Source organism: Megachile rotundata, chromosome 5 (genome assembly GCF_050947335.1).
Source record: "Megachile rotundata isolate GNS110a chromosome 5, iyMegRotu1, whole genome shotgun sequence".
Classification (NCBI taxonomy): Eukaryota; Metazoa; Arthropoda; class Insecta; order Hymenoptera; family Megachilidae; genus Megachile; species Megachile rotundata.
In genome coordinates, this window is record NC_134987.1 from 12,577,126 (window position 1) to 12,589,907 (window position 12,782).

At 36.1% G+C, this 12,782-nt stretch overlaps 1 protein-coding gene and 1 long non-coding RNA gene across 20 annotated transcripts in view; one reads left to right on the top strand and one right to left on the bottom strand.

Moving 5' to 3' along the window:
• The window catches only part of rdgA (retinal degeneration A), a 96,461-nt gene that overhangs the window by 5,325 nt on the left and 78,354 nt on the right, over positions 1 to 12,782 (top strand). For 9 of the 19 annotated variants that reach the window (XR_013038149.1, XR_013038150.1, XM_076531534.1 and 6 more), the window contains exon 1: positions 11,901 to 12,070. The exons of 2 other annotated variants lie outside the window; for them this stretch is intronic. The gene's annotated coding sequence lies outside the window, so the exon portion shown is untranslated. Of the gene's footprint in view, positions 1 to 11,894; positions 12,158 to 12,782 lie in introns of those variants that run through there. 8 more of the 19 variants (XM_076531541.1, XM_076531540.1, XM_076531542.1 and 5 more) reach the window with 5 other exon arrangements.
• LOC143264438 (uncharacterized) lies at positions 1,910 to 3,310 on the bottom strand. Its single transcript, XR_013038155.1, has 3 exons — positions 3,171 to 3,310; positions 2,998 to 3,106; positions 1,910 to 2,044 (listed from the first exon to the last, which is right to left on the bottom strand). It is a non-coding gene; the product is annotated as an uncharacterized LOC143264438 (long non-coding RNA).

Genomic DNA, 12,782 nt, shown 5'->3' on the forward strand with positions numbered 1-12,782 from the left:
ATGCCTTCTAGTTCTTAAAATTTCTACATTTACAAATTTTTTAATGAAATTCTCAAACTTCATATATTGCAAAATGATAAATCTTAAAAATTTCAAAATGTATAAATTTCCTAAGACTTTGATTTTCTAAATTCTAAAATTGGCACTCTTCAAAAATCTCAAAATTTCAAAATTATGATAAATGCCAAAATATCAATAATGCAAAACCATGAAGTCTCACAATTCCAATCTCAGAATCCTAAAATGTCATAATCCCAAAGTTTCAGAAGCTTAAAATTTCAAAACTCTATGGGCTCAAAATTCCAAGACCATAAAGTCTTAAAATCCTATAACTAAAAAATCCTAATGTTTCAGAATTTTAAAAAATTAAAAAATGCCAAAGTCTTAAAGCTTCAAAACTCCAAAATCCCAAAGCCCTAAAATCCCCAAATCCAAAAATCTCAAAATTCTAAATTTCCCAAGCCCTAATATTTCAAAATTCTAAATTCCCGAAATCCTGAAATCCCCAAAATTTTCAAATCCCTAAATTCCCCAACTTCCAAATCTCCCAAATCTCCCAAATCCCAAATCACCCAAATCCCAAATTCCCCAACTCCCAAATTCCCCAACTCCCAAATCTCCCAAATCCCAAATCTCCCAAATCCCAAATCTCCCAAATCCCAAATCTCCCAAATCCCAAATCTCCCAAATCCCAAATCTCCCAAATCCCAAATCTCCCAAATCCCAAATCTCCCAAATCCCAAATCTCCCAAATCCCAAATCTCCCAAATCCCAAATCTCCCAAATCCCAAATCTCCCAAATCCCAAATCTCCCAAATCCCAAATCTCCCAAATCCCAAATCTCCCAAATCCCAAATCTCCCAAATCCCAAATCTCCCAAATCCCAAATCTCCCAAATCCCAAATCTCCCAAATCCCAAATCTCCCAAATCCCAAATCTCCCAAATCCCAAATCTCCCAAATCTCCCAAATCCCAAATCTTCCAAATCCCAAATCTCCCAAATCCCCAAATCCCCAAATCCCTAAACTCTCAAATCTCCCAAAATCCCAAAATCCCAAAGATCTCCAGTCAACATCCACCTCAAACTCCCGTTTCCACATTACCTTCATAGCATCACACTGTAGCCGTTTCCCATGCAGGAAATTAAACAAGAATGCGTCGGTTGTCTGGAAAACATCAGAAGGCGTTTAGTCGACGCTTCGTTACGTCTTCACAATAGACACAATTCAGGCTGCATGTCAAGGGAGTGCATAATGGTAAAGTCAGCGAGGTGCATCCGCATAATCAGAGTCGGAGTGTCGTGCGTTGCAGTGTGTATCTAACAGCGAAATGAATAGCGTCTGTATTCATAGAATCCTTTGACTTTATACGCGTTTATTGTCAACTGCATCGTCGTGTCACTCGGTTAACGCATTCGCCGCGCGCTGCCACGTTCATCCGCAGTTTTTGCGTTCGCTGCTTTAGAAATTCGTAATTGAAGAATTTCCTTTTTATTCCGTCGACTGTCGCTTCGTTCGTGCGTGAATGACGCTTAACTCTTTTTATTCGGGGCTAATCATTTTTTTTTCAGTATTCTTTTACTCTTCAAATTATTGTTTTTTACCCTTAAAATTATTGTTCTTAACTATTCGCTTTTACTGTTCTGCTGCAAGTTTTAATTTAGAGTATTAGAGATTTTGTTTTAAAATATTTGTTTGTCATAATTTTTCAAAGGATTTTTGTACATTAATACTGAATTTATTATTTTAGTACTTTACAGAGGAAATTTTGATACAATCACACAGATGAATAAATAAATAATAAATAATGGAACCTTGAAGATGGAACCTGTTTCATTATTATAATATTTTCGTTTTTTCCACTTCGTTTATGAATATCGATGAATTTAAGCATCTCAGTTTGAGGCTACAATGTTTCTTGACAAGTTGCATAAGCCACCTTGTACTTGGAACGCGTATATATTTCTATAGTCACAAACGCGAAGATTTTAATCTTCTTGTAGAGAATAATTCTGTCACGTATGTTGAAACGTCGACAGGTATCCCTTTGAACAGGATTAACATGTCAGTTCATTTTAGACGAAGCCTACGGTTCGTTTAAAAGCTTTTTCGTTTTTTCGATCTTTTCTTCGCAGTTTTCGTAATCGACTGTAATAATGTCAGAAGTGTTTGTTGGAAATTTGGGAAGTTTAAAATGGATGGGAATATTTTTAATTTTGAAATTTGAGAATTTAGGTATTTGAGAATTTTAGGGATTTGAGAATTTTGAGGATTTGAGAATTTGGGGATTTGAGGATTTGGGGATTTGAGGATTTGAGGATTTGGGGATTTGGGGATTTGGGGATTTGGGGATTTGCGGATTTGAGGATTTGGGGATTTGAGAATTTGGGGATTTGAAAATTTGGGGATTTGAGAATTTATGGATTTGAGAATTTGGGGATTTGTGAATTTGGGGATTTGAGAGTTTGGGGATTTGAGAATTTGGCGATTTGTGAATTTGGGGATTTGAGAATTTGGAGATTTGAAAATTTGGGGATTTGAAAATTTGGGGGTTTGAGAATTTATGGATTTGAGAATTTGGGGATTTGTAAATTTGGGGATTTGAGAGTTTGGGGATTTGAGAATTTAGGGATTTGAGAATTTGGGCATTTGAGCATTTGGGGATTCTAGAATTTGGAGGATTTGAGAATTTGGGGATTTGAGAATTTAGGAATTTGAGAATTTGAGAATTTGAGAATTTGAGAATTTGAGAATTTGAAAATTTGAGAATTTGAGAAGTTAGTAATTTAGAATTTTGGATATTTGAAAATTTGAGAATTTAGGAATTTGAGAACTTGAGAATTTAGTAACTTTGAGTTACTATTTGAAAATTTACTAATTTTAGGATCAAGAAATTTCATAACTTAATATTTCTAAACTCCAGTAAATTCCAAATCGGAGAAAACTTCGAAAGAAAAAACTTAGAAATCCTAAAATCACCAGTCTGCATAGACCATACCTTTCCTCTTACATAACCTCATTAAATCTTCATCAACAAAACTTCACTTATCCCTCCTACTGACTGCAACATTAACCCAATTAAAAACATCCCAGTACACAATATAAACCTAGAAAATACATATCCCACGTATAAAAACATATTCCACAAATCCACAAACCATCACACCTAACCTCCTCATGATTTACCTAACACGAAAAAGTCCCCAGGGAAAACGAAGATTACAATTCGTTAAAACAGACTTCATTAGTACTAAACAGACTTCAGTACTCAGAAAATAAATGTTGTTAGAAATAGTTAGCGGAATTGTACGGTCAGTGTTTTCTCACGAACGATTACGGGCCGTTCTCTCGTGTCCCATTTGTAACCACACCGCATGCGGAAAACACAGCATATAGGATAGCCCTCTAATGGCATTATGGCATTATACAAAATAGAATTGGGTGCTTGCGGGATTTCAGAAGCCGTAACAGTTAACGATGCCTTGGGCTACTTCAAGCGAGCCAGTTGAACAAAATTTGATAGCTAGTCCAGCTCGGTTTGACCACTCGATCGCATTCTACTTCTGTTCGCGCGATTACCACAGGCGGTTTAAATAATCGCGAACGAACGGGTTGTCGTTTATTCGCCACGTTATGCACCCTACTGCGAATAAGTAACTTCGGAGAAAGTAACGATGGCGGACGAAGAGGATAAGGACGGGTGAGGAACATTTCTTTTATGAACGTGTAGCTTTCTAACCCTTCGTTTCCGCTTTCGTATAAATCCTCTACTTTGACTTGGGATAAGATGGCTGTGTTAGCAGAAATTGAAGCCTTAGAAGTAAAACCCTATCTTATTAATTAGGACAGTTTTTTAGAAAATGATTTTCTTTTTGAAGATATTGATTGGTTGATTAGTTTGATTATTTTGGATGACTTTTGATGATTGTGACGGGAGTTGAGTCACGCTTGAAATTTTTTAAGAGCAAGTTTCAAATATGGATGTTTTAGTGTGAGATTGGATTTGATGTAATTTGTGTTCTTTTGTTAGAAATTCTTTTGAGAATATTGAAATAATTTGTACTATTGATGTACAGTGAGAAATTAGATATGACCCATATGTAAAATATGTGGAAACAGGTAATGTTTAAATAACATTTAATGTTTAAAATATTAGTCGACTCAATTTAGTTCTAAGGAGGACTAAACTTCTGGTTCTTTAGATATTCAGACATATACCTAAAATGAACATTTTATCTTCCATTTAGTAGACCTTAATTTCTGAATAAATCGGCCATCTTGTTCCACTGTCACATATGATGACTTGTGGATCACATATGATCCACATACTAGAATAAGAAAAAGTGTATTAACCTCTCCAAAAAAAAAAACAAAATTCACCAACTATAATTATAATGACAACCTATATTTATTTACCAAATAAATACTTATATAGCTCAAACACTAAAAAATATAAAACTTCCAAATATTTTATCGAAGTCTGTCACATGTGACACGTACAGATTTAAAATCTTGACATCCCGTGACATGTACAGATACAAAACGTCGATTTACCCTGTCACGTTTCTACCCAGCCATTTGCTTCCGATATTATACAACAGTTTTCTTGTGTTTTTTTTTCTTTTCAACAATTAATTATAACCTCGTTTATTGGAACGGCGTTTGTACCTTCTTTTTATTAACAATTGTAACGAGACAGATGTTACGACTGCAAAATAATATCCATTGTTATCGGTTGTATTCTTGAAGTCAATTATCCGGACTATCAATTAAGTCGTCGCAGCTGAATCGTATCGAAGGACAGAATTATTTTTATCAGGACTCGATATTGATTCCATGGCAACAAGATACTCTTTGCTTGATTTATCTGAGTTTTTCGCTTTCAGCGAATTCTATCTTGGGGTAATTAGGATTTTTTGTAGGGTGTTTATTAGGTAGGATGTTGGTGATATCGGGTGTGATGATGTGGAGTTGGGGAAATTTGGAAGGTTGAGGATTTGAGGATTTGAGGAGGCGGAAATTTAGAAATTTGGAAATTTGGAAATTTGGAAATTTGGAAATTTGGAAATTTGGAAATTTGGAAATTTAGAAATTTAGAAATTTGGAAATTCGGGAATTTGGAAATTTGGAAATTTGGAAATTTGGAAATTTGGGAATTTAGAGATTTGAGAATTTAGAGATTTGATAAGGTGGAAATTTGGGGATTTTAGGATTTGGGAATTTAGAAATTTGATAATGTGGAAATTTGGCAATATAGAGATTAGGTAATGTGGGGATTTGAGAATTTAGGGATCTGGTGATATGGAAATTTGATAAAGTGCAAATTTGGCAATTTAGGGATTTGGTAATGTGCAAATTTGGCAATTTAGAGATTTGGTAATATGGAGATTTAGCAAATTAGGGACTTGGAGTTCTAGGAATTTGGAAATTTAGGTATTTGGTAATGTGGTAATATTAGACTTTAGGAATTAGATAATGTGAACATTTGGGAATTTAGGGATTTCAAACCTTGAAAATTTTATGACGTGAAGATATATAAAATATACTTGAAAATTTGAGAATTTCCTTAACTTGAAAATTTCAAAACATAGAAATTTCCAAATATACAAATTTTTATATTTGAAAGTGCAAAGATTCAAGAAGTTCAGAATTTTAAATAGTTATCAATATAAAAATTCAGGAACATACATCTCTTGAAACTGAAGATCTCATGAATTTTGAAGTAGTAAAATTATTTAAATTTTCAAATTAACAAATCTCTAGACAGCACTAGAAAGCAGGTATGAATCTACCCCGCATTTTTGGTCCAAAGTGCACTTGGTTCCTACCGAGTTACGCCAATGGCGCCTTCATTTAGTCGTTACATTTTCCTAATGAAGCTTTTAAACGCGATTCCTTGCAACGTGCTCGAATGAATTTGAATAGGAAGCTTTCCAGTGTACGCGTCTTACGTATTTACAATTTAATTCTTCAGCGGGGAAATTCTCTTTTCTGTCGACCTGCGTTCAAAAGAATCGTTTAAATAGAAATCGTTTTAACGGGCACTTGGATATTCACGTTTCAGAGTAATATATTTCTTTTCAACGGAGTTGATTAACTCTCCTTCATATTATAAACTAATTCCGTACAAAAATAATCTGAATACGAAACCATTTAAAATAATTCAATGAATGTACGGATGTCAACCCACGAGTTGGCGCGTGACCTAAAGTAAAAGAAGCTCACCGTGAACACTTTCAGTTACACTTCGGCAAATAAGAATAATAAGAATAACAACTGCTGAACGCAAGTAGCACTATCTCACTCTCGAAACATTTGCCTGTCATTGTTTTTCGCCTAATTGGCGACCGCGAGAACCAATACCGCCGAAAATACGTGTCAGGCGTCCATTTTTCTATTCTGACCAATTGCAGTAGCTCTTCTGAACACCTCAGCCTCTTCACGCGCCAGCTCGTGGGTTGACATCGGTACCTTCTTTCTCTAACAATCTATCGTGATTTCATTTATTACGCGGTTTAAAAATGTTTCAAATAAATAAAATATTCTGTCAATTAAATGCGTCACGCTGATCCCATTTACGAAACTTTGAAATTTTGTTCCTTGATTTAGCGATTAAGACTCTTATTTTAATTTTATATGCGTCGAAGCGACAGCAAGATGTCTGACGAACGTTCACGGACAGTATAGTGAGAAAAATTCTGTATCGTTGACGTCTCAGCCTCTTCACGCGCCAACTCGTGGGTTGACATCGGTATCGAAACGGTTTAAAGCAGCTGAATATTAATTCCATAATATTTATGCATACAATTCAGTGCATAAAGCATTAACGTATTCAAATATTGCGTTGACTGTAAATCTTCACCTCGACTCGCCGAAAGTGTGTTCGAAAAGCATTTCTCACCTCTGCTCTTTCATTGTCAAACACATTTTATTCTCGCATCGAACTCCGTGTCCTCGATATTAATTGTTCCCCTCTTTTCCTTTTGAATTCAACAAACAAAATGCATGCAAAACGTTCTCAGATCGTTTCGACAATGTTACGCAAACGTTGGTACAGAAAGCCTTGCAGAGCGTTTCATTATCGTCGCGTGTTTTATCGTTGTGCGTGTAAAAGGCGGAAATGAAAAAACACATATGTCTAGTTTATCGTATTATTACGTTCTATGTACGTAACGATTAACGGCGTATTTGCCGTGGGATATCGCGAAATGTGTTTCAGTCGGATTACGTTGATTACATCCGCCCTGGCTGTTTGTCAACCTTGTGGTTACAATAGTTACAGGTTCGTTTTGTTGACCGAAATTTTAAATACCTATCCTGTAGTCCGCATAATCCAGATTTGGATGCTCGTATGTTTGTGGATGAACGACATACATGTATCTCTTTTGGTAAAGAATGAAGGTAGACATTTTTGGAATTCCAATATTTGGAAATTTGGGATTCTGAGAAATTGAGGTGTGGATTTGGGGATGTAAAGATTTTTACTGATAAGGGTGTTGGGATGTGAGGATTTTGGGATGTAAGGATTCTGAGATATGGGGATTTTGGGATATAGGGATTTTGGGATATGGGGATTTTGGGATATGGGGATTTTGGGATATGGGGATTTTGGGATATGGGGATTTTGGGATATGGGGATTTTGGGATATGGGGATTTTGGGATATGGGGATTTTGGGATATGGGGATTTTGGGATATGGGTATTTTGGGATTTGGGAATTTTGGAATATGGGAATTTTGGGATGTGAGGATTTTGGGATATGGGGATTTTGGGACGTAGGGATTTCGGGACGTAGAGATTTCGGCACGTAGGGACATTGGGACGTTGGGATATTGGAAGGTTGGGAGTTCGGTATGTAGGGATTTCGGCACGTAGGGATATTGGGACGTCGGGATATTGGGACGTCGGGATATTGGGACGTCGGGATATTGGGACGTCGGGATATTGGGACGTCGGGATATTGGGACGTCGGGATATTGGGACGTCGGGATATTGGGACGTCGGGATATTGGGACGTCGGGATATTGGGACGTTGGGATATTGGAATGTAGGTATTTCGGGACGTAGATTTGGAAATTTGGAAACTTATCTTGAAAATTTGACAATTTAATAATTTGAGATCATATCAATTTGTCAATCTAGTAATTTGTACGTGTGACAACTTCGTGAAATTTGAAGATTTCAAAATTTGACCTTATAAGAATATAAAGCAATTAGGTCCTACTAAATTTATAAATATATGACTACTTCTGAATACTGAAATATTCAATATTCTCTACTTACGGAATACTGCAATTCTCCCTATATCAAATATTATTAAAATCCACGATTTATTACTGGTCACATTAATTATGTTCCCAATAATTCTTGCAAATGAGATTCATATAATAATAATCACTTATATAAAGATTATACGATACGAATATTCATAGAAACAAACTAGAATCAATACTCTTCGTCTGTTTAAAATGCCTTCATACTTGTCTCCTGAAATACGAGCAGTAGATTAAGACTAAACACCGTGGTTATTAATTTACAAGCAACAAGTGGTACATAACATTATTATTCCGCAGTATCATTATTAATATCGCGTAATTATCTAGTTTTTCAGTCGAATAAATTTCATTCGCTCTTCCCCGTTGTTTCTTCCGAAGTAAACATTTCAACTTAAGTCTTCTGGACATTTCGGTACGACAGACATTCTGATCTTTTACAGTAGCCTTGAATGTCTGCCGTAAGGCAATTAGCGTCCAGGTATCGGTAAATGCTTCGCAAACGATCGCTTCAAGGCAACTTTTTGATTCCGTCATTGAAAGCAGGTTTACCTGCGAGAAAATCGCTACTTCTGAGGAGCATAAACTTTCTGAATCACCGTTCCAGTTCTTTCTCATTGCACACTTTACCCGAACGAAAAAAAAGTATAACTTTTGGAATCCGTTATGCAATTTAAGTGCAATTTCTTACCCGAACTGCTGCACTTTCGTGGTAACGAGCTTGCGTTTTGCATTTCTAATTTCAGATACCGCCGGAATTCTGGAGCACCGAATAGATAAGAAACGTTACAATACACGAGCTACTTTTTGTTTTTGCACGAGGCATATTTCATAAACGATGTGTTACGTGTGGCGTGAAATTAATAGGCACGAGTGTCACGCATACGCTCGAGAAAAATACTCTAATTACGTGTTACGTTCAAAGAATCTTACGTGATCGATGCAAATTGTGTCATTCGATCTTGAAGAGCAAGTGAAGAACAAAAATTTCAGCGTATAGGCATTTTTGGGCAGAGAAAATTGTAGACGTGGAGATTTGGTTGTTTAGGGATTTGGGGATGGAGTGAATTGGGGTTGCAGAGATTTAGGTATGTAGGGAGTTGGTATCGTGGGAATTTGGGGATATGGGGATTTTTGGATGTGGAGAATTGTGGGTGTGGAGATTTGGTTTTTTAGGGATTTGGGGATGGAGTGAATTAGGGACATGGAAGTTTAGGTGTGTAGGGATTTGGGAACATGGGAATTTGGGGATATGTGGATTTTTGGATGCAGAGGATTGTAGATGTGGAGAAGTGGTTGTTTAGGGATTTGGGGATAGAGTGTATTGGGGATATAGGAATTTAGGTATGTAGGGACTTGGGATCATAGAAATTTGGGGATATGTGGATTTTTTGATGCAGAGAATTGCAGATATGGAGAAGTGGTTGTTTAGGGATTTGGGGATAGAGTATATTGGAGATATAGGAATTTAGGTATGTAGGGACTTGGGATCATAGGAATTTGGGGATATGTGGATTTTTGGATGTAGAGAATTGCAGATGTGGAGATTTGGTTGTTTAGGGATTTGGGGATGGAGTGAATTGAGGTCATAGAAATTTAAGTATGTGAGAATTTGGGATCATGGAAACTTGGGGATTTGTGGACTGGGGAGTACAGCAGGTTGTGGTATAAGGATTTGGTGGTTTGGAATTTGAAAGTTTGACTGGACTTGGAAATATAGAGATTCTGAGATGTGGAGATTTAGATATCTAGATATCTAGGTAGGTAAAGATTTATGAATCTAAGGACCAAGGATGAGTTCAAGTATCTAGAGATCCAGGAATCTTGGGCTTTATGAAGTTAGGTATCTGTGGTCCTAAGGACCTAGGAACTTAAGTATGTAAAAATCTAGCAATAAAGACATCTTAGGATGTTGGAACCTAACTGTAGTAATTATTCTCCAACTACAACCACAGAAATATTTCGTCAAATTTACTTTAGCAAATGTATAGTCCCCAGTTCAAATAACATATAACCCAAACGAACATTCCACGTATCAATTAAAATTCTAATAATCCAAACTTCATACCAGCTGTACACATTCGTCAAATTTTTCATTTAATCACCTTAATTTGATTGAAACATCATTCTCCAAAAGTGATAAATTCCTGGAAAATACTCTAACTCGTTTAACCGACATCGCCAGCTCTGATGTTTAATTTGATCCCCATACCGATCATAGTGTTTAAGTAAGAGCCCTCTACTCGAGCCTCGTAATGTCATTCTCAATTTCAATTAGACGCGAAAGACAGCAGGAATTAGACTCACGGCACGATGGTTTAAGCGTAGAAACCTCGTTTCTGTTCGCAACTTGTCCGCAAACTTCAACATCATGGAGTTTCCAGTTACCCCGAGCGCTCGGGGCAAGTTTACAAAGTAGGTACGTTTGCACGAAGTCAAACGCATAATCCGCATGGATGATTGTTGCTGACACGATGCACGTTAAACTTCGAAATTCACCTCCTGATCCAGACTGAATTTATGTTCCCCTATGGCGGACTTTCGTGGAGGAAATTGAAACTCGCGATTAAAATGCGGAGAAAATATTCCGTCATTTGTTTTTAATTTTCTTTGAAGACAGGAGGATCTGCGTTATTTATGGGTCTAGTTTTCTCTAGAGTCAGTTTTTTACGGGTATCATTCACACTGGCTCTTGTTTTCTCTGGGGTTACTTTTTCATAGCTTTCATTTATTCTGTCTCGTTTTCTCTAGGGTTCATTTTTCAGAGATATCATTTATCTGGGTCCAATTTTTCTGAGGTAGCTCTAGTTTAGGTCATTTGCTTCGGGTTTGGTTTTCCTTAGGTATTCGATTCAGATCTAATTTTTAGGTGTGCACATTTCTGGGGCTAGTTTTCTCTTTCTCCAGGTTTATCAAGATACCATTTATTCTAAGTCTTGTTTTATCTGAAATAAAATTTACCCCAGTTTAGTTTCCCTAGATTTCATTTCCCCAGTATCTAATATTGTCTACATTTAATTTTTCCTATGTTATTTTCCCTAGACTTCCTTAAGACCTGCGCAAGCTTTCCTTCAACCTCTAAATTTCTTTATACTCTTCTTACGTTTCCTTAGGAACTCCCTAGATTTTCCTATAGTCTCCTCAGAACCTACCTGAATTTCCCTAGATGTAACAGCCTCTTTAAAATATCCCTAGATTTACCTATAACCTCTTTAATCTCTCCTTAGATTTATCAATAGTTTCCTTAGGATCTCCCTAAATTCACCTTCTTAAGCTTTCCTCCGCTTCTCCTATATTTCCTCTAAGTCTCCAGACTCTCCCTAGGTTCTCCAATTGTCCCCAAATTTCACCAAATCATATCAGATTCCACCATCTATCCGTATCCTTGAAAAGTCTATACCGAGTCTGTTAATGTTAACGTTGAGCAAGTTAATATTAATGTAAGTATGCAAATTTGAATCGTCAAGGGCCACCTTTCCCTACACCGCATTTTTCCCTAGGGAAGGCCAACGCGTTCGTCATTGAACACAATCAAGATCACGCGATCATAACATAGCAGTCGATTCGATACCGGTCTCTCCTGTTTGCACGGACATTTCAAAGAGTGGGAGAACCGGTGTGAGACAACGGACAAGAATGAAAGGCGAAAACATGTTCCATTATAGTGTTCCTCGTGGAGCCTTCAAACGCAGTCCGTTTTGTGATACCGATTCGTAAATCGTGCCGCGTTTGATACGTCAAGATTCGGCGGGTGCCTGTGATTTATAGGTGCATTTATGTGAACCGTTTAACAAAAATGTAATAATAGAAATCGAGCTCGAAATTATATCATTTATTATGGTACAAATTGCTTCGTGTTACTGCACGAATGAAACTGATTATCTGGTTGATTACCGTTGTTAAAATTGATATGTGTAGTATGACACGTTTTCATGTGCTTTAAGCTATTTTAATTTGTTCATTTAGGACTTTTGCCTTGAAATGTTATTTTAAATCCGATAATACATCTTTAAATTTAGAATGCCTTCTACTTTGATATACTACAATTTAATGCAATAATTTAATTTTTAAATTCGGAATTTTTAGGAGCTTGAGTTGCTAGTGTAATATTATAAGTTAATTTCTAAATTAAAAATTTTTTACTACCTTAACTGTCATGCTATATATTTATTATTATAATACAATTTTTAAAGGTTGAATTTTAATTTACTACCTTGAGTTGTCACTGTAATATTAACCTTGTCAATTGCAATTTTAATTGGTGTCATTTTTATCAAAATGGTATGTCTCACTAAAAATTTTTTGACCGTCGATACCCGTTTCAAAATTTCATGAAAATTATTACAGTGTACATCTCAAATGTCTACCTGCTTTCACCAAAATTAAAATTTGTAATATATAAAGTACTGAAAATTAAATGCACTCGTAATTAATTTAGGATTAATATGCTTTTCTTTCGAGTTGAAACAGAATTCTGCTGTCACGTAGTGAATTTGATTTAGTAACGTCA